The sequence below is a fragment of the Aythya marila genome, assembly GCF_965140915.1.
Source record: "Aythya marila genome assembly, chromosome: 3".
In the NCBI taxonomy this organism is placed as follows: domain Eukaryota; kingdom Metazoa; phylum Chordata; class Aves; order Anseriformes; family Anatidae; genus Aythya; species Aythya marila.
This window is the reverse complement of record NC_139044.1, coordinates 41,319,579-41,338,232: the sequence shown is the minus strand read 5'-3', so window position 1 is coordinate 41,338,232 and position 18,654 is coordinate 41,319,579. Positions and strand designations below refer to the sequence as shown.

At 46.6% G+C, this 18,654-nt stretch overlaps 1 protein-coding gene across 6 annotated transcripts in view; it reads right to left on the bottom strand.

Annotated features, from left to right (window-relative positions):
• TRERF1 (transcriptional regulating factor 1) overlaps positions 1-17,596 on the bottom strand; it is a 101,077-nt gene extending 83,481 nt beyond the window's left edge. For 4 of the 6 annotated variants that reach the window (XM_082757102.1, XM_082757101.1, XM_082757099.1 and 1 more), the window contains exon 1: positions 17,436-17,596. The gene's annotated coding sequence lies outside the window, so the exon portion shown is untranslated. Of the gene's footprint in view, positions 1-17,018; positions 17,171-17,435 lie in introns of those variants that run through there. The other 2 variants (XM_082757100.1, XM_082757097.1) reach the window with 1 other exon arrangement.
• Between the last annotated feature and the right edge of the window lie 1,058 nt (positions 17,597-18,654).

Sequence of the window (18,654 nt, the reverse complement as noted above, 5' to 3'; positions counted from 1 at the left end):
TTTCAGCGATTACACGAAACGCGCCGGCTGGTCGCGGGGCCGGCTCAGCGCGCCAAGCAAGACCGCTCTCCTCAGGGACAGCAGCAGAAATGGTCAATGCTCAACAAAAAAAAGGTGTTTTTAGCACTACCTGCAGAAGGCCAACGCCACAGGTGAGGAGACGAGCAGCAAGTTTTCCTCCACAGACCGCTGGCCTTCTCCTAGCACCTTGCCACACCTACCCGACTCTCCAACAACGTGTGTACGTGACAGATTGAATTTTGGGGGATCTCGGAGGATACTGAGATTCTCTAACCAACAAGTCCCACATCCTCCACCACAAATCCTGCCAGAGATGCTACAAAAGCAGGTGCAGAAGGAAAAGAAGGTGCGATGGCAGCCCAGGACCTAGCCCTGCGTGCTGAAGGATGAGGAGCTGAGCAGGAAAAAGACCCCTCCAAATGCTGCCAGAGCAGCAGCACGCCACCAAGATGCAGGACCCAACAGGCTTACCCTAGTGGAAGTGTTTTGTAATAACCTATCTGTATGCTTCCATGTCACTAACACAGGATGAAAGAGGAACAAAAAGGCACCCCGTGAAACCGAGAGAAAACCATGCAGGAAGCCTCTGATGAAGATAAGAACATGGAGAGGGAGGAGAAATGGATGGATGGACTTGCTGATCCTAAAGGTTTTTTCCAACCTGGATGATTCCATGATTTTATGAAATGGGAACCCACGGAGAAATGGGAACCATGGACTGAACCAGCCAGGCTGGCGAGGCAGCCACGGAGCAACCTCCACAGCAGCTGTGGGATGGCTGGAGGAGAAGAAGAAACCCTCCCTTCCCTTCCAGGGCACCACCCTTCCTAAATCACTTTGAGCAACCACCACACCATTGCAGTACCCTGGCCTAACAAACGCCTTTCAAAGACCTCAGCCCAACACTTCCTCACTCTCCCTCCTTTGTCTCTTCTCACACCCTTCATCAGCCTCCAGGCTCCTCTCCCCGCCTCGTGGCTCTTTGCAGGTTCTGGGCAAGACAGCAGCACACAGCACCAAGACATGAGGAAACTACTTTGCTCCCTCGCCAGAGAGGGAGGAGGAAGAGGAAGGGACCGGACAGAAGAGCCTAAGCCAACCTCAACTGGCAGCAATCACAATTTGACCAAATCCAATTAACCCACCTGCAGACCTGTCTCTGGCGGACTGGTGACTCCAGACTGGAAGGGCTTTGCAGGAAACTGTTTTCTTTATGGATGCTCTTCTCCTTTATCCTCATTAACGTTACTTGCTTACTTTATTTCAAAAGCAGGGAAGCTAACTATCATTTATACTCAGAGCTGTGTAACACAACCAAAGTCTTCTCTTTCACACAGAAAAACACGTTATGAAACAGATTTTAGTAGTGTTCACCTAGAAAAAGGCTAGGGAAAGGGACAGAGTAAAAGACATTTTTTTTCAAGCTTTAATGTTCTCCCTGGAAAGCTTTTCCAAACACCAGTATGAATTCTCAACAGATTTCTAGCCACATGGTAATTACATAGGCTAATTCCTTTGAAATTTCAAATGTTACTTAACAGCAAAAGGGCGATGTTAATAGTCGTTTTTTTTAAGCTTTCTGGGATCATTACTTTACTCTAACTTCATACAGCCTGGAAAGAAGAAAACATACACAGAGAAAGACAGCAAGAAGAAAGGTAGAATGCGGCTGTAATTTAGTAAGAAAAGGAAAATTTGATGGATGAATAATGCAGGAATGATGGACTGGGTTATTCAGTTGTATGCAGCGATATGACAGTGTGACAGGGCCTGTATTTACACCACGCACACGTTTGGTGAGTTGGGGTTTCTCTTTCGCCTCCTGCCACATTCGTTGCGCAGCCCCTACAGAGCGTCGTGCTCCCTCCTGGAGATGAGGAACCTGCCCTCGGCCCAGGCCCACGCACCTCCACCACCTCCCAAGTCACACCGGCTTCCCTCAGGGACCAGACAACAAAACCCACAACGCACAGAGCCTTTATAAATAAGAATTCGCCATCTTTTTCTGGAACTAAACCTCCTCATCCCAGGAAAAAAAAGATGACAACATAAAACCCTTCAGTATCATTTTTGTTTAAAACTCAACAGTTTCAAAACCAATCTTCCTCAGCTATTAAAGCAAGTCAGGAAGATACTGTGGGGAGGTTAAGCTCACACTTCAAATCCACTGCTTCTGATATCTGAGAGGTTTCATACGGATACTATCCCATAAACCCTTCGGCATCACATTTATGAGCAGAAGGACACATTTATTTCTTTGGATAGGAAAGATGGAGTTGATGACCAACACATCAGTGGTGAAAACTGCTATGCAATAAAAAAACCCACAGCCATGTGAATTTGTAAGTTCCTCTAACGAAGTAACATGTGCCAAGCCAAGCAATTCTGATGAGTTACATTAGAAGCCTATAGACTCCTCAGAAATAATTAACTTGCACAGAGCTGCATCTGCACAAAGACACACATACACTCAAGAAAATAAATTCTGACTTCTTGCTTCCATGTACTTTCACTTGAGTGTAAACCTATAAGATTATTAAGTGTAATAAAGCTCTAAAATGGATGCTAAAATGGCATTTGAGGGCAGCATCAGACATTCCAAAAACATACATAAGCTGAGTTCTATGTACTATATAAAGGCAAGTTTCAACTAGAAAGCCTTACTGTGATTTGTGGTACTTTAAAAGCACTCTTGTAACAATTTTAATAGTTTAAAATATTGGAGCTTAGTCCCAAAGAGATATAGCTAGCGCTAAACTGCCATTTTAATGGAATTTTTGCACCCTTTCTCTACGCTCCACTTTATAAATAAACCTCTAGACTTTTTATTGATTTTTTTAACATGATAGATGGAGCTTCTCTGGCAGAGTGGGCCAAAGAACAGCCCGTGAAAAATTACAGGTTCGCAATTTGTGAAAGGGACAACAATAACAGAACTCCCCAGGGAAAACTACTGCAATATAATGCGTATATGTATGTGTGCTCATTGCTTTTCAGATGTGCAGTGCATACGCTCAGATATATACATATCAGGACCTCTTTACTAAGTTTACTGTCAGAAACAATTAAAAGAGTATCACCCACAGTTACATCACGTGCCGTACATCTTTTGCAGCTGCAAAGCGCAAGCTTGATTCAGCGCCTGACTTGAGTAATGCTTGCTCTGAAGTGGTGTGGGTCACGCCACCAGAACTGCCTCAAGGAGGAGGAAGTCTTGTAGTAGTAGCTCAAGTCCAGGAGATGTAGAAGTAAAATCATTCACGAAAGCTGTTATGTAAATACACCAACAGCTAGCCTGAGTTACCACAGTTAGCAGGTGTCAGAGCCTGCAGGGTCCCGCACCAGGCAGCTTCCCAGGATAGCGTCCTGCTGACCCAATTCTGCAACCAGCTCGGCCCATGGGAACGTCACCAAGCGCGTCTGTGGTCAAGCCATGAGATCACAGCTCCTCCTGCAACCGAGCTGAGCAACATACGGCAGCAGCAGACTGAAAACTTACTCCTCGTGTGCACGGATGGGAGCGTAATGGATTCATAACCTACCCATGTGAAAAAGCCAGGGTTAGTTCTCCGGCAGACAGGGACCCCTTGGCTCACGTGATCCACATTTCAGTTACCAACATTTTGCTAAGGACAAGCAGAACAGCTGATACCACAAGTTCTTTTCTTACATAGGGAAGGACAAACAAACTTAAAAAAAAAAAAAAAAAAAAAAGGAATCAACAGAACACCAGCAGCAAAACCTAAACTTTTTGTAGTACAATCACAGATATTTTGCAGTATTTTGTCTTTCTCCATTTGGTTCATCTCTCCTTACTGCAATTTTTTTTTTTAAACCTGGATCTATTCACTATATGTGTATATTTGTGTGTGTGTGCGTGTGTGCGACTAGATTGAAAAGGTTCCTTGAACACATGACTGTACAATATTGTTTGAAATCTTTGCAGGATCTTGCAGACTCCTGTGTGCTTAATTTTAGAAACAAGGACAACAACAAAAAATCAAGAACCCAACAACAACGTCTGCCATTTCCATATGTGCTCTATATTTTACTAGTTCTTTACCAGAAATGAAAACAAAACAAAGCAAAACAAAACAAAAAGCACCGCAAAAATATTAGGGGTATAATGTCTTCCCTGACATTTTCACATGCAAGATACTTCTGAGTTGCTGGGCTCCTAGAGATCTGCTACACCAGGCTGAAAGTTCCCCAGCTGATACATGAAAGGAATGGCTGTTCAGAGGGCTACTTATGGGGATGTGAAGATGATATGGCAAAAGTATCTGGAATACTGGGGGATTTTTGCTGTGCAACGCCCCGGAATGATTTTCAGTGGATGCAGTAGCATTGTTTTAAGTCCACAATGACTGCAAGTCTCCCCACATCCTCCTCTTAATAGTTGCTCTTCTTCAGATGATGGAAGGAAAATCAGGGTCAAAAATGGCTATCACGGTAGTAACCAACAGTGATCTAGTACACATGCACACAACAAGCTCAGGATGCTCAGCAATACATACAGGGGAAGATGGGGTCAAAGAGTGGGAGACAAGCAAAATAGAAATTTTATTTCAAGTCTCCTCCAGCCCACACCACCAAAGCCACCAAGCAGGGGTGCAGTACATGCCCAACATAGAACCTGTGGGCTGATGAACGCATAAGGAATGGTGTTTTTTCCCAGATTTAGCCAAAGCAGATCCAAAACCAGAACTACTGACTCCTCAAAAGTCACAGCTCTGCAGCTGAACCATCGCTGCTACCAGCCATCCCGTTGCCCGATGACAAACATGAACTTCAGCGGCCAAGATTTTCAACCTGACATTTTTGCTAGCACTGAACTCACACGGTTCTTTTTCCCCATTAGAAGTCTAATTTTAAAATACCGCCCCGCCTCGGTTCGCAGGCACCTGTTCCCGACAATTATCAGAGAACATATGGAAAAGAAAAGAATAGCATATGGCTGTACGGGGAACTGCGCTGGCGAAGTCCTCCCCTCGAGCTCTAGAAGGGACGTGTAATTTCTCTAGTTTTTTCTCAGAGGCCACCTCCACGCCGTGTGCGAGTACCAACATAGCTGCAGGCAGGGTAACGCCAACACGAGCCCCTGATCTCTCCCCTGGGTACGGCGGGTCAGGGCCATGTGCTTCTGCTCCCTGCGGGCATCCCCTGTACCTCCTCCTCTGCCAAGTCCCTGACGGGGACTGTTACAGGAGAGCTGGAGCATCAAAAAATGCACAGCATGTGAATGGGCAGCTGTAACTTTCGCCTGCCATGAGCCTGATGCAAAACTGCTGATGTACCTGGCCCAAAGGCCTCCTCGCCTTCCTCCCAAAGCAGGGGGAAGACGATGAAAGGCAGGAGGGAAGGCAAACCTCCACATCCATCATGGCACTGGACGGTTTTGTTATAACGTTTCCTTTATTTTATAAGTAACTGGAATCAGTTTTGCACATAGAACAGTGTGGCTGGAAATTTAGGAGCCTGGATGATTGCTATCCTTTTGCTCTGTCTCTGTGTGTGTTTGGTACCACCATCATCCCAGCACCGTCTGCCACACACCATCACCTGGATCCGATGTCGCGTTTCTCCCCTTTCTCTCCTGCATGTGTTTATTTTTCTCATGGAAAGCAACTTACTTAAAAATTGCCTCATATTAACAAAGGCAGCAACCAACTTTCCAAAACGCCAACTCGCAGACAGGGGAGACCTGCGCAGCCCCACTGAAGGGTCACCAGGCCCACCGACAAAGTAAGCTCTGTGCCCACCGATGTCAAAAGGCTTCAGCCCAGAGCTTTATTTCTCACATTTAATTGTACAAAAGTGCAGTTATGGGTCTCTGAACCGAGATGAAGTTATCACCAAGCCACGGGATGTAGGGAAAGACTCAGGACGTTGAGCTTGCGCCCAGCTAACAGCCCAACGGGGAGGATAAAAAGGCCTGAATGCAGCCTGGCTGACATAAGCCGTGATGTCACTTCCATAAAAAAAAAAAAAAAAAAAAGAAAAAAAGAAATGATCTTTTTTCAGATCCAAGATGCAGAGATATGTAAATCATCTGGCCTCCATTTCAAATAAACAGTGTGAGATAACCCACAAGTTAATAACTCCTGCAGCCTTCGTTCCTGCTCTTCAGAGGGCTCCAACAGCGCTGCGGGATCAGATCATCGGGCGAGCAGGGAGCCAAGCCGCCTGTACGGGCACGCAGCTCCACGGCAGTCCCACCCTGCGGTGCCAGCACCGTCTGGTTCTCACTCTTCAGCACCGTGTTTGTTTTTTCTTCTCTTTGGGGAGGAAGTAATTTTAAACAAACTATCAAAAAAAATAATAATAATCTTGCTCTAACAACTCTACAGTAATTTTGGTACAGTCATGGCTGAAATTTACAGTTCTCTAAGGATAGATTTAAGAAGCCAAGCAAAACAGGTTAGGATCAGAGAGAAAGGGCATCTAAGAATTACAAAAAATGCCCAGCTAAATTAAGAAAAAATAAAGTTTAGCCAAACAAAAAAGAACAAACCAAAAGGAAAGTCTGGAAGTACAAAACAAACAACTTACTAATTTTTGGTAATTCAGAAAAGGCTGCACAAGAATTTAACCATTTTAAAAAATATTTTTTAATATTATTAAGTTTTTAAATAGGAAAAAAAATAAAATTCCACATTTCCACAAAAAAGTCACTTCTTAAATACAAACTTTGCCTTAAGTGCTATGCATACCTATTATGCCAGTAAATATTTTCAGAACTTGGGAACATTTATGAGAAAATTCAACCTGGAGGGTAATCTTCCTGAAGTTTCTACTTGGCAAATGAAAATAGTGCTTTTTCACAGATGAATATCCTTCCCTGTAATTGTTATTCTGTTACCGTCATGTAAATTGGTGTTTCAACCAAATGCAGATTGAAACCTACCTAATGAAAAAAAAGCACAAAAATCAAACCAACCTGCACAGGACAGGGCAGAACAGTACTAACAACATGTAAGCACAGGTTTCTAAATAATAAAAAAAAAGAGTTGTTGCATAATTTATTCACTTCCCTACTAGTTTCAGAGATTAAGAAAGATAGCAACACTCTGAGATAACTAAAAGATTTCTTTTGCCTTTAGCTCAGTAATTTACAGGTCTTCAGGTTTTGTGTTGTCTTGTTGTTGCTGTTGTTCAATGGGAAAATACTGTGGAAATAACATTTACCTGAATTCCCAGCCTACAAAGCTCGCTCACGGCAGCTCGATACAGCCGCTTGTCCACCAAGCGCCATAAAGAAAGACTTACAGTAAGTGGTGACTAATCTCTACAGCATATACTGTACGTGTATCACTGAGTCAGCTTGAAAGTTCGTTCATTCACTCGAACACCGCTTCTTCCATCCCCTCCGCTCTGATCTGCAGACAGATCTGCAGTCTGGCTGCGCTTCATTCAAGGAGAGGTTCTCATTGCCTTAATAGGCAATAGGTGCAGGTACAAAGCCCTCCTGCTATGGCACAGGACTGACCTAAAAACCATGGAGTCGCCCACGCAGCAGCAGAAAAACAAATAAAGCGAACAAAAAAGGTCCCATGAGTACAAAGGTCCCCATGAGCACAAGCCCCCATGGCATGTGGCCCCTGGCTCCCTGCTACCGAAGGAAATGCTCAGTCCCCACCTTTGGCTGATCGTTTGGCAACCTGGCTGTGCAAAGCAGGTGAGACACGGCAAGGCCAAGTGGTCTGGCCCACCGGTACCAAAAGCAGCCCCAGAACAACACGGACAGACCGCTAGAACGGGCGCATTCGACTTTGCATTTGATGGGACCTAAAATAAGGTGCCCCGCTCTTTTGTTCTCTTTTTTCATTTCTTGCAATTTACATACTTAGCAGGACGGATTTTCCCAAAATAACCTGAAAGTAAAAGTTCCTCCTGAAAAACTGTGCTAAGTATAGCGTGGGGCTTAAATTTAAGGATTTTCTTCACATAATTGAAGCGCATCGTCTGCTTTGTAATTACAACTCTTCAAGTAGAAGAACGCAATTATTACAGAGTAAAATAACTACAGCTAAGAGCTGCCTTAATACACTGACCCAATCTTGCACCTTCTTCCAAACAGTCACAGAAGTAGTTTAAGCGACTACAATATGAATAGACATTGCCACAGATGACTAAAAATTGAAAAATTTGGCCCAATCTGGAGCACACTTAATCCAACGGAAGCCTCTCCATCAACCAGCTTTATGCAGTAATCTACATGCCATTTCCACAAAGTCTGAGCTGAAACCTTATGAGTTTTGGACCATCGCCTACTGGCTGAGAGCTGGTCTTTAAAGCCAGATGAGCCCATGTTATTTTAATGAACCCCTACTTTAACTAACGATCGAGTAGTTAGCCTAGGAATCGCATGCTACCAGACTTGAAGCATGGAAGTATCGTTCCCTTCATAAATTATTGCACTTCTGCAGTCCTAGGCTCTCATTTATATCTGTGCATTCGATAGTCAGATTAAAATTCCTTTGGACAGTTGGAAATCTTTGAAATACATGTCTGCTAGCACCTCGTTTTATTACCCCCTGCTCACGTTGAGCAGAACCTCAATAGGCAGGCAGCCACAGTTGGCTTAACACACAGACTTTTCATTAACAAAACAGCACTTAACCCAGTGTCTTTTCTCTGTGTACCTCCCTCTTCAGGTGTATTATTTCTTTAAATTTAAAGCTGTTTTTAACTTCAAAGACTAATTTTTACTACAAGCAAAATGAAGGGTAAAATTCATCCTCTGCAATGCATTTTTGGTTTTCAAGCATATAAATGGAGAAGCCTTTTTTCATTTTACCTGCAAGGCATGTTCTCTTATTCATGCTTTTTCATTATAATAGCAGCAACTTTAGAAAAGTATTAAAGTTCATTACGACCTAGCTCTTTCAAAATTTCATAGTGCTGGAAAAAAAAACACTTTTCTTTAGGTAAATTTTGCTTCTCATTTTCTACTTCTCTCAAACACACGTAGGCAGTAACAATACTTTTTTATCTTGATCCATGCAGCTCAGATACCAGTTTACTCACTGACAGCATAAAATAAGCCTGGCCCGATGAAAAAATGCAAAGAATTACTGCCCGTCATTCCCACTGAGAAGTTTCTTCCAGTCTTGCATACACACAGCATCAGTGAAAAAGAGGGAGAAGCTACCTGCCCGTGCTTCTGCAAACATGCTGACTTAGAAGAATTACTGCCACCTTAAATGAAGACATGCTCCTATCATACTCATAAATATGGGTTCAATGTAGTTATGAATATGAATCTCACTTTTCCATACATAAATTGTCTGCTAATTCAGCAACCTCCCTCCCCTCTGTACCTAATGCTTAGTACCTAATACTGCATTACCTCCCCTCTGTACCTGATGCCAAGTGCAGGCTTACTGAAGCATGTGCAGATGCTTTGCAGGGCATTCCTGCAGATGAAGACTTCAGTGACGAGTGCTTCGCTGCCTGGGTCCAGAGAAACCTTCTAACAAAGCTGTTACCTGGTTCCAACAACCTGCCCTATTTTGGCGTGATGAGGACGGTGGGAGTCCTTCTGGACAGAGGCAAGAAAGCCATTGCTAATGCTCAAATGTGTACAAAAATACCGCGTTCTGCCCTGCGTGGCATGCTACTGCTCACATCAATTGTGTTGCCAAAGAAAGTCAGAACTTCAAACAGTTTTACTCAGTCCTTTTTATAAAACGTGTCTTGGTTCAGCATCTCACCACTAAAGCATGTCAATCTCTGAGATGGTTTTCTGCCCTATTTTTGCCAGGAACTAGTTAGAATATCACTGCAAGTACTTGTTTATTATCATTGCTGTGATGCTGAATTCACGTTTTTACACTGATCAATAAAAACTAAATCAACACACTACACACCCAGCCCACACATGAAGAAAATTCATTTAACAAGGAGATCAAAGTTGTCTACCTTCTACTGCTGTAAAATCACAACCAGCCTGTTGGTTTTGCCAGTTATCTTTGAAGAGTGATTGGAAATGAACAAAAAAATAATTCTGGAAGCACGTACTGAAATCGCAGATATAAAACACAGATAGGAGGACAGATGCAAATAACCATGTGGGAGACCGCTGAGTGAATTCGAATGGCGTGGCAGGCCAGCGAGGCAGCAGTACCAACGCTTCTGCAAAGCTTCCATGTAGGTGAGCGTTAACTATTTCTTTTGTTCCATCAAAATCCAAAGGGTTGGCAACTGGACGGCTTCCACATATTTCCCTCCGCTGTATCAGGGGCACAAGCAGCAACCCAACTGCTGTGCTCCAAGCCGTTGGGTTTGAGCTTCACATAATGTAAACTTGCGGTTCAGGGGACTGTAACCTCCTGCACTCAGCAGACACAGCTTTGGTAATGGCCACAGAGCTCGTGTTTATTTAAAGTCCCACATCAACCTAGGAGCCATTGCAAAGGTGATACTTTCAGCCTCCACAGAGAGAGTGAGGCGAGGTGCTTTCGCTGCTGAAAGCAGACCATGCTCAACCCAAAGATGACCACCTCCCCACAAGGTAAGCCCAGCTCCAGTGCTCAGGACGAGACAAAGTGAGAGGCAGGCCAAAGGGAAGCAACAGCAAGATAATTAAGAAACTCGTCCTAAACATCTCAGGCTTTGGTGGCCTGAATTTTTGGGGAAAAGAAAGCTCAGCTTAGCTATGTAGGGTCTTTAAGTATTAAGACTTGTGGCAGATGTGAATCACTCACAGATCAGTCAGTATCCAACTCTTATATAATACCCCACTATTGTTGCTAACAGTGCAAGGCTTAACTTCAAAAAAGAGCAAACAACTATGAAATTTCCACGTGAAAAAACAGCAGTACTATCTACTAGCTGACTTTCTGGTACAAACAGGCTCTTCCACCAGCATGCCCTCTCTGTCTCCCAGAAGGAGCCTGCAGGGCAGCAGCAGAGATGCAGCACCGAGGGCACAAGCCCAGCAGGCAGAAGGGTCAGCAGCAACCTTCCTGGCATGGCAAGGAGCTACACGCTCCTGCCAAACAATCCCCATTTACCTATTCCCACGTCATGCATCGCTGCACTGTCCACATAATCTTCAGCCTCTGATCAAAGTGAGCATTAATAGCATCTCGTCTTATGCCTCCAGACTTTCACAAATCTATAATGCAGCATTTCCAAATCTGCGAGATTTAAAAACTGTGTTCAAAATTAAAGTAAGTGGAGTCACTTGGAAGAAAGAAAGTATTACAGCATATGAATAATATACTTCCTACTCAATGATAAATTGCATTCAATTCTGCATGCATAGCAGAGGGCTACTGCAACTTATGCAAAGCTCCTAGAGCATTTGTTTCACTAGGACCCCCTTAAAACCATAATCCTGCAAGAGTGCCCATATGCATCTGTGTCGTAGGACAGCAGTGTTTACCCCACTGGCTGCTCCAAAACTACACGCTAGGACTGTACTGCATGTTCTGTTAAGAAAATGAAAGAAGTTACTATTTAGGTCAAGTGTAAGATTAAGAGAGAGAGAGAGAGAGAGAGAGAGAGGAAAAAAAAAAAAAAAAAAAAGGTTGTTAATATAGCTGTAATTGGCATAACCCTCCAAATGTAAATAGAGATCCTTCCAAGAAAAGGCATTTCTAGTTTTGATTTGGCATGTGAAACATAACAATACTGGGAAAAATACTTTCCTGCTAATACAACTGGAGCTCAGACAGGACTCTTACCCACACAGAACTGTTGCAAAACCCCTCGATCTCCTAACATACACTATTTTACCAGTAGAGTTTTTGGTTTAAAGGGGAGAATGTATTTCAGGCCATTGCTAAACCCATTAGCATTAGAGGTTTTTTTTTTTTTTTTCTTTTAAATACAAAAACTAGAACACAGACTTCCCTCCTATCTTTCCCCACACCCCCCAAACACCCATACACTAAAAATATATAAATAAAGGAAATGAAACTTCCCCATCAATGAGAATAGTGGGGGGGGGGGGGGGGGGGGCAGAGAACAAAGACAAAAAATGGGTCTGTACAGAACCTTTTTATTGCCAGCTAAGAATCAAAAAACTTTAAGACAGAGAAGTTTTCAGCCATTACCAAATTTTAAATTGAATAGCCACTTACTTCACAGGATTTGTTTTTCACAGCCCTATGCTGAAGGAATCATTTAGGATTTAATATTCAAAGAGAAAGTACCTGGTGTAAGTTCTGCATCTCAGACAGACCCTGTCATTCTTGAGGAAGCCTGAAAGCCTTGAGACAGGGCAAACAAAAATCTCCCACCTTTTAAAACAGAGCTGCTGATAATTTAACACTTAACCCATACCTGTTTTGCTGGAGCAACCCTTCCCCAATCCGTATTTTTGCAGCCTTAACACTTCAGGATTTGCTGGAGGTTTTAGTACCCGAGTCAAAGCTTTTCCTCATTACAGAACACAAGATTTTTGATAAACAACAAAACAAATACCAAAAAAGAGCATCTACAACAATCTTGCTTTGCTATAAATGCAATGAAGTCTAAACATGAAGAGAGAGAGGAGGAAAAAAAAAGGAAAAGAAAAAAAGGCAAAACAAAACCTTGCAGCACAGCACTTCAAGGACATATCACAATGCAGTCTCTATCAAAAATCTTACAATGAGCACTTGACAAGAGGAGGGAGGGGAAAGGCAGCAACCATTTTCTTGCTGGACTAAAAAGACTTGAGAAAATTTGTGATAAGGCCCACGACGGCTGATTTATAAAGGCCTCAGTGGTAGCTGAGGAAAACTCGGCATCTGTGTCCATGTTCCTGGAAAGTAAACTGACCAGCCAAGGGAAAGCTGTATATCAGTGATCTGGACAAAATCCTAGCAAATTTTGAACTGTAAACGGGAGAAAGACAAGCCAAAAAGAAAGAATCAGCTACCTTTCGAGCCTACCTCATATCAGCATTTTGGGTCTTTCCAGAGCAAATCATCAGTCAACTACGAAAACTGAGGTGGGCTGTTTGTGTGAGACGCGTTACCCTTTGTTACGGAGTAAGCTAAAACCACAAGACTTGTTTCTGTCAGAACCTCAAAATACACCCAACACTACAGAACTCGTCCAAAATGTTGCAGCAGCCCCACTGTCATACATAGAGCCTAATCTCTAAAAAATACCCCATTACAGGGTAACGGGGCATCCATTAAGAGCGTGCTGTGGGCCTGCAAGCCATTATCCACCTGAGAAGAAAGTGAGACGAACTACGCGCCTGCCTTCTGCTTTCGGAGGCAGCAGGTTGTAGCCTGAGCACATTTTCCAGCTTTTCCCCACACAAATCAATGTCCTCTTTCTCTCAGCAGAACTCTCTGAAACCGAGGGCTAGAGAAAAGCCGGGAAATGTCACAGGACTTGGGTCGATTCTTCTGATCGATGCGAGGTGCGTGCGCTGTAAGGGTGAGCCGATAGCCAGAAGCCTGGCGGACCCGGCCCACTGATGCTCCAAGCCCCTTGCTTCCAGCATGCACACACCACCACACAGCCAAGCCGGGGAGGCAGAAAATTAACACCTGTACTAATTACTCTTCCCCTCAGAAGCCAACATCCAGCACGAAACGGTGCTGACGGGACACGCTGTGCTGCCCGCGGTGCCATCCTGCCCGGGCTCGACCACGCACCTCGAGGCCTAAGGGGCAATGTCTCCCCAAAATCTGCAAGGCAGCTTCACTCCTGAGCGTGTCCTGCTCAAAAGCCACTGGATCTCTTCAATCTGCCTGGTTTCAAGAGTTAAGAAAAATTAAAAAAAAAAAAAAATGACACAACTTTGGCCACCTTTCTTTGAGCCGTGCTCAGACACACTCTTTGAAGGAAGAGCCGCCTGTCTTGAAATATATTTGAACGTGCTATTTTTGTCTTTATCTTAGAAGGCCCGATTTCCCCTCACCGCCCTGCAATTGATGACAATAATAGGTTTCTCAGCACCGGACAAGTTATGAAGAGGTTTTAAACCTCCACAAGCAGCAAAACTCACTGCCTCCATTTTTTTGTTTAGTTTCAAACCCAGCCCCCCTTCCTACGAACACTGACACACACGGCAATGGTTCTTCTCAGCAGCTCCATGGAAGCCAGTGCCACCACTGGTGCTGCTTGACAGATGTAAACACGCGAGGGCTTGGAGGCTGCCCCAGGCAGAATTAACCTGTGTGCTCGGAGGTGCTCCTGTCTGCACCACACAGGAGGACCAGAGGCAAAAGGGTCCCTCTGATTCTAAAAGGAAAGCCAGACGGATCATGATTCCTTGTTGGAAGCCAAAAAGCCTCAAAAAAAGCCTAAGGGCTAAGTTCTTGCCCCTTCAACAATTACCTTACCTCCACCAAACACTGCTTGCCCTTTTTTTTTTTAAAAAGTATTTCTAAGGAAGCTGAAATGAAACTGCCTTATCTCACAAGTTGCTATGACACATCATAAAGAGACACAGCCTTCCAACACCAGAATCTCACAATGACGCTACAGACCGGGGGGCCTCTCTTTAGGTTAGTACTGTCCCATTACAGAACTGGGAAAGGGAGAGGAACGCCTTCTCCACCGCTTTGCCAAGCAAGTTTCTAAGTGACATATTCCCCACTAGAATGGAACAAACAAAAAATTACAGAAAGAGTTTAAAATATTCACAGCAGAATATTATCTCACATTGCTTTAGGAAGCTTGCAGTACATTATGTGACTGTTTTCCTTATACTCTTCTCACACTCCCTACCAGATGCTAAGTTACAATCTCAGTTTATAATGACAAACCTCAACACATCACTGGAAAAATTAAAATGGCCTGAAGAAGTACAAGCAATGGAGCTCCTGAGCTTCCAGCCTAGGAATTCCCTTTTCCAACCCAGCCCTGCTGAGTGCTACCCAAAAGTGAAGCAACCTGAAACAAGGACTCACTTTCCGGTCTTAAACACAAACCAGAGGCACGTGATCAGCGGCAACACAGAGGTCGAGAGCATTAAGTGGATAAGACATGGAGCCTTTTTCAGCCTCACCAAATGCAACGTGAGTCAGTGTTAGATAGGGAGGTTAGTCATGCTGTGGTTTATTTACGCTAACCCTGGCCAAGGCAGGATCCCTACCTGGCTGCCCCTGGGCCCCATCCCTCCCCGCGGGTGCCCCGGGCAGGACACGCATCGATGGCAGGGTGATTAAGTGCTGCCCTTATCATTTCGCCAAGAGGCTGATCCTGCACTCTCCGCTCGGGCCAGCTTCATCTGAGTTGTTTTTCTATTAAAGTTGCATTACTCTTATTTGGGCTTTTCAAGACACACTGGTTTGACTGCCACCCCGACAGCGCTGCCCAGCTCCTTGCTGGAATCTCCCAACTTCAGAAACTCGAGCCGCTTATCGACTGTAGCGGAAAATATCATAAAGGCATTTATTTGCGACAAAATTTTCACGTGCAGCATACACCAGCGCTTACTTTTTCCAAAGCACTATCAGCTATGGAAGAAAAATGCACATGACATGTTTTCTTCATATAAAAAATCACTTATCAAAGTTCTAAATAAATATGGTCTATTTGGCACGACTTTATTAATTACAAAGCCACACAGCTTAACTTCCACACCATCTAGGCCTCCATGAGCACTGATGAAGTAGCACCCTGGATGTTAAACATGCGCCTGGGATAAGCCTCAGAAAAGAAGGTAACATACCACAGAACTTGACGCCACGTCACTCCAGCGGGTATCAAAGCGAAATGGTTATTTCTAGATAAATATGTCTTATTAAGGAAACGGCTCCGTTCTGAGCCGACGTAACATCCCAACAGACCACGAAGCAGATAAGCAATCACGGCGAACGGCAGCCTGTATAGCATGCAGGAGCTGCTCACGCACGCACCGGTATCACAAGAGCAGGTCGGTGTCACAACAGCGGGCCGTGCTATCGCGACGATGCCTCCGCACTTCGAGGGGGAGAGGCAGGTCCCAGCAGGGCGCCCCACAAGATGCTCGCAGGAGCAGCGGCATCGCCCTGCGGAGCAGTGCAGGGGGCAAGGCCCAAGCTGAAGCAATGAACTCCCCTCTCTGCAGCAGACACAGCAAAATTATAGCCTTCGAAGATATAAAACTTTACCCCCGGTGATTACCTGCTCACCACGTTAATCACACAGTTAAGCACTTTGCAATGTTTTCCATAAATAGTTTAGTTATGGGTCATCATATCTACTTTGCTGCTATTAGATTAGTCTGTAAAAATCTACGGACGTCAGCGGCGGCTGCAGGAATTATGGGCGGCGTGGCCGCGCTGGGACAGCAGCAAGAAGTCAGATTTTACCGGACTGCCCTGCCGGCACCGCTAAGTTTCACGCCCTGAATATTCAGGGCTGGGCTGGTAGGCATGAAAACCGATCTGCGAAGTCGGCAGAAGGATGAGTAGGCATTATCCATTTATTAACTGGTTAACTGCCAATTAATTTCCCTTGCAAATCATCTCTCTGGTATTTAAACATCTGGCTAGCAGTTTTTCTTCCTTACCCCCCCCCTCCCACACACACACACACCCCCCGGAATTAGGACAGAAGAGGAAAACCACATCCTTCTGCGCCCCTCCAGCCACCTCCTCGCTGCCTGCCCCTCTCCTGGAGGGGGACAGCGGGGCAGAAACCCCGTCCCCACCGCGTCCCCGCAGCCTCCCTCGGGAGGAGGAAGAGGAGGAGGAGGAGGCTGCGGGGAGCGCCGCGCGGGGGCAAGGGGGGGGCACGGCCACGCGTGGGGCTGCCCCTGGAGGGCCGTGGCCCCCAGCCCCGATGCTGTGACACCCCAGGGGGGTCCCCCCCGCCGCGCTGCCCCCCCCCGGGACCAAGCCCCCGGCCCCACGGCGGGCAGGTGGGGGCCGCGCCCCGCCGCCCCCCGCGGGAGGAGGAAGAGCAGGAGGAGGAGGAGGAGGAGGTGGAGGCAGGGCCTCGCCTCCCGGGCGCTGCGGCCCGAGAAGTCAGCTGCAAACTTTTTTTTTTTTTTTTTTTTTTGCAACAGAAGCCCCAGCTCATGCAAAAATGAAACTTGCCAAGCGTTCCCCTACCTGGCGTGAAGTCTGCAACAAGTGCACGCGGGGCCGGCCGCGGGGCTCGGGTTTCTCTCTCTCCTCTCCTCTCCTTTTTTTTTTTTTTTTTTTTTTCTTTTTCTTTTTTGGCTTGAAATCCCCTCCCTTTCCCTCCTTCACCATGCCATTATTTTGGCGGCGCCCAGGGAGGGATCGCGCTGTGAATTTCTCCCCCCAACACCCCCCCCCCCCCCGGCGCGCTGCCTGGGTCCTACTTTCTGGCGGCGCTGGGCCCCCAGACAAATATCGCTCCGCCAGGAAACGCAGCTCCCGGCCCGGCACGGCTCGGCACGGCTCGGCCCGGCACGGCTCGGCTCGGCCCCGCTGCCCAGCACATGGCCGGGACGGGCTCCCCCCCCAGCACCACCCCCCCCGGCCCGGGGCAGCGCCGCTTACCTCGGGCACGGCCTCGCTGTGCGCCACCCGCGGGGCTCTCTCCTCCTTTCTAATTTTTATTTCTTTTTTTTTTTAAATTATTATTATTTTCTCTGCCCCCCCCCCCCTTCCTTCTCTCCGCGATGCGCCAAAATCCCCGCTGTCAGCAAAATCGCTGTCAAATTCTTTTTTTTTTTTTTTTTTTTCTCGAGAGGAGAGAGGAGGGAAGGCTTTAAAAAAAAAAAAAAAAAAAAAAAAAAAAAGCAGAAGCAGAAAAAAAAAAAAAAAAAAAAAAAAAAAAAAGGGGGAGGAGGCTGCTGGGAGGCGACGGGATCCCTCCGCCGCCCGCCACAGCCGCCGCCACCGCCACCGCCACGGAGCCGCCCGGCCCCGGCCCGGTAGGCAGCAGGAAGTCGGGGCGCTGCTGCCGCTGCTGCCGGCGGCGGCCGCCCGGCCCCGCGGCGGGGCGAGGGGCGCCCGCCGCCCCCGGGGCCCGCTCCGCCGCCCGGCAAGCCCCCCCCCTTCACTCCCGGCCCCTCCTCTCAGCGCAGGTGCCGCCGCCGCCGCCCCGGCAGCGGCTGCCGGAGACCCCCAAAGCCCCCCCAGACCTCCCTCTGCCCCCCTCAGGGCTCCGGGTGAGCCGCCCCCGAGCCCCCCCTCCCTCCCTCCCAGAGCCCGGCGTGGTGCTGAGCGTGGAGTTGGTGCTGCCGCGCAGCCAGCCCCCTGCAACTTGCTGGCTGCGGTGGATTCATTTATTCGTTTATTCATTTCTTCAGCCGCGAGTTGCCCGAAAGCGGCCCTTTTTCCCTCAGTTTTTAGCCCCGCCGGCGTCGCGCTGCGGCACCAGCTCCCCTCCCCACACCCCCCGCTCCGGGCGAGGGGCTGCGGGATGCGGCCGGGGGGTGCCGGGGAGAAACGGAGCCGCGGGTGGGATGGGGCCTGCCCCTGCCCCTGCCTTCACGGAGCGGGAAGGGGGGGAAAAAAAGGAAAGATAAAACTCTCACGGCTTATACCAGGAACAGAAATAGGTCTTTGGTGTTAGCGCTCCTGATTCAGCCCTACGTGGTAATGGTTACCAGCAGCCTCATTTTCTTTTTATGGTCATCCTGGTTTCCTGGTTGCATGGCACTTCCATTGGGCCACCGTTCTTAATAATTTAACCTTTTATGAGATTGTTTTGATTTACGGTGTAGATTAGAGCAAGAGTGAAAAAGCATGATATCACCCTCTGGCTGTTAAA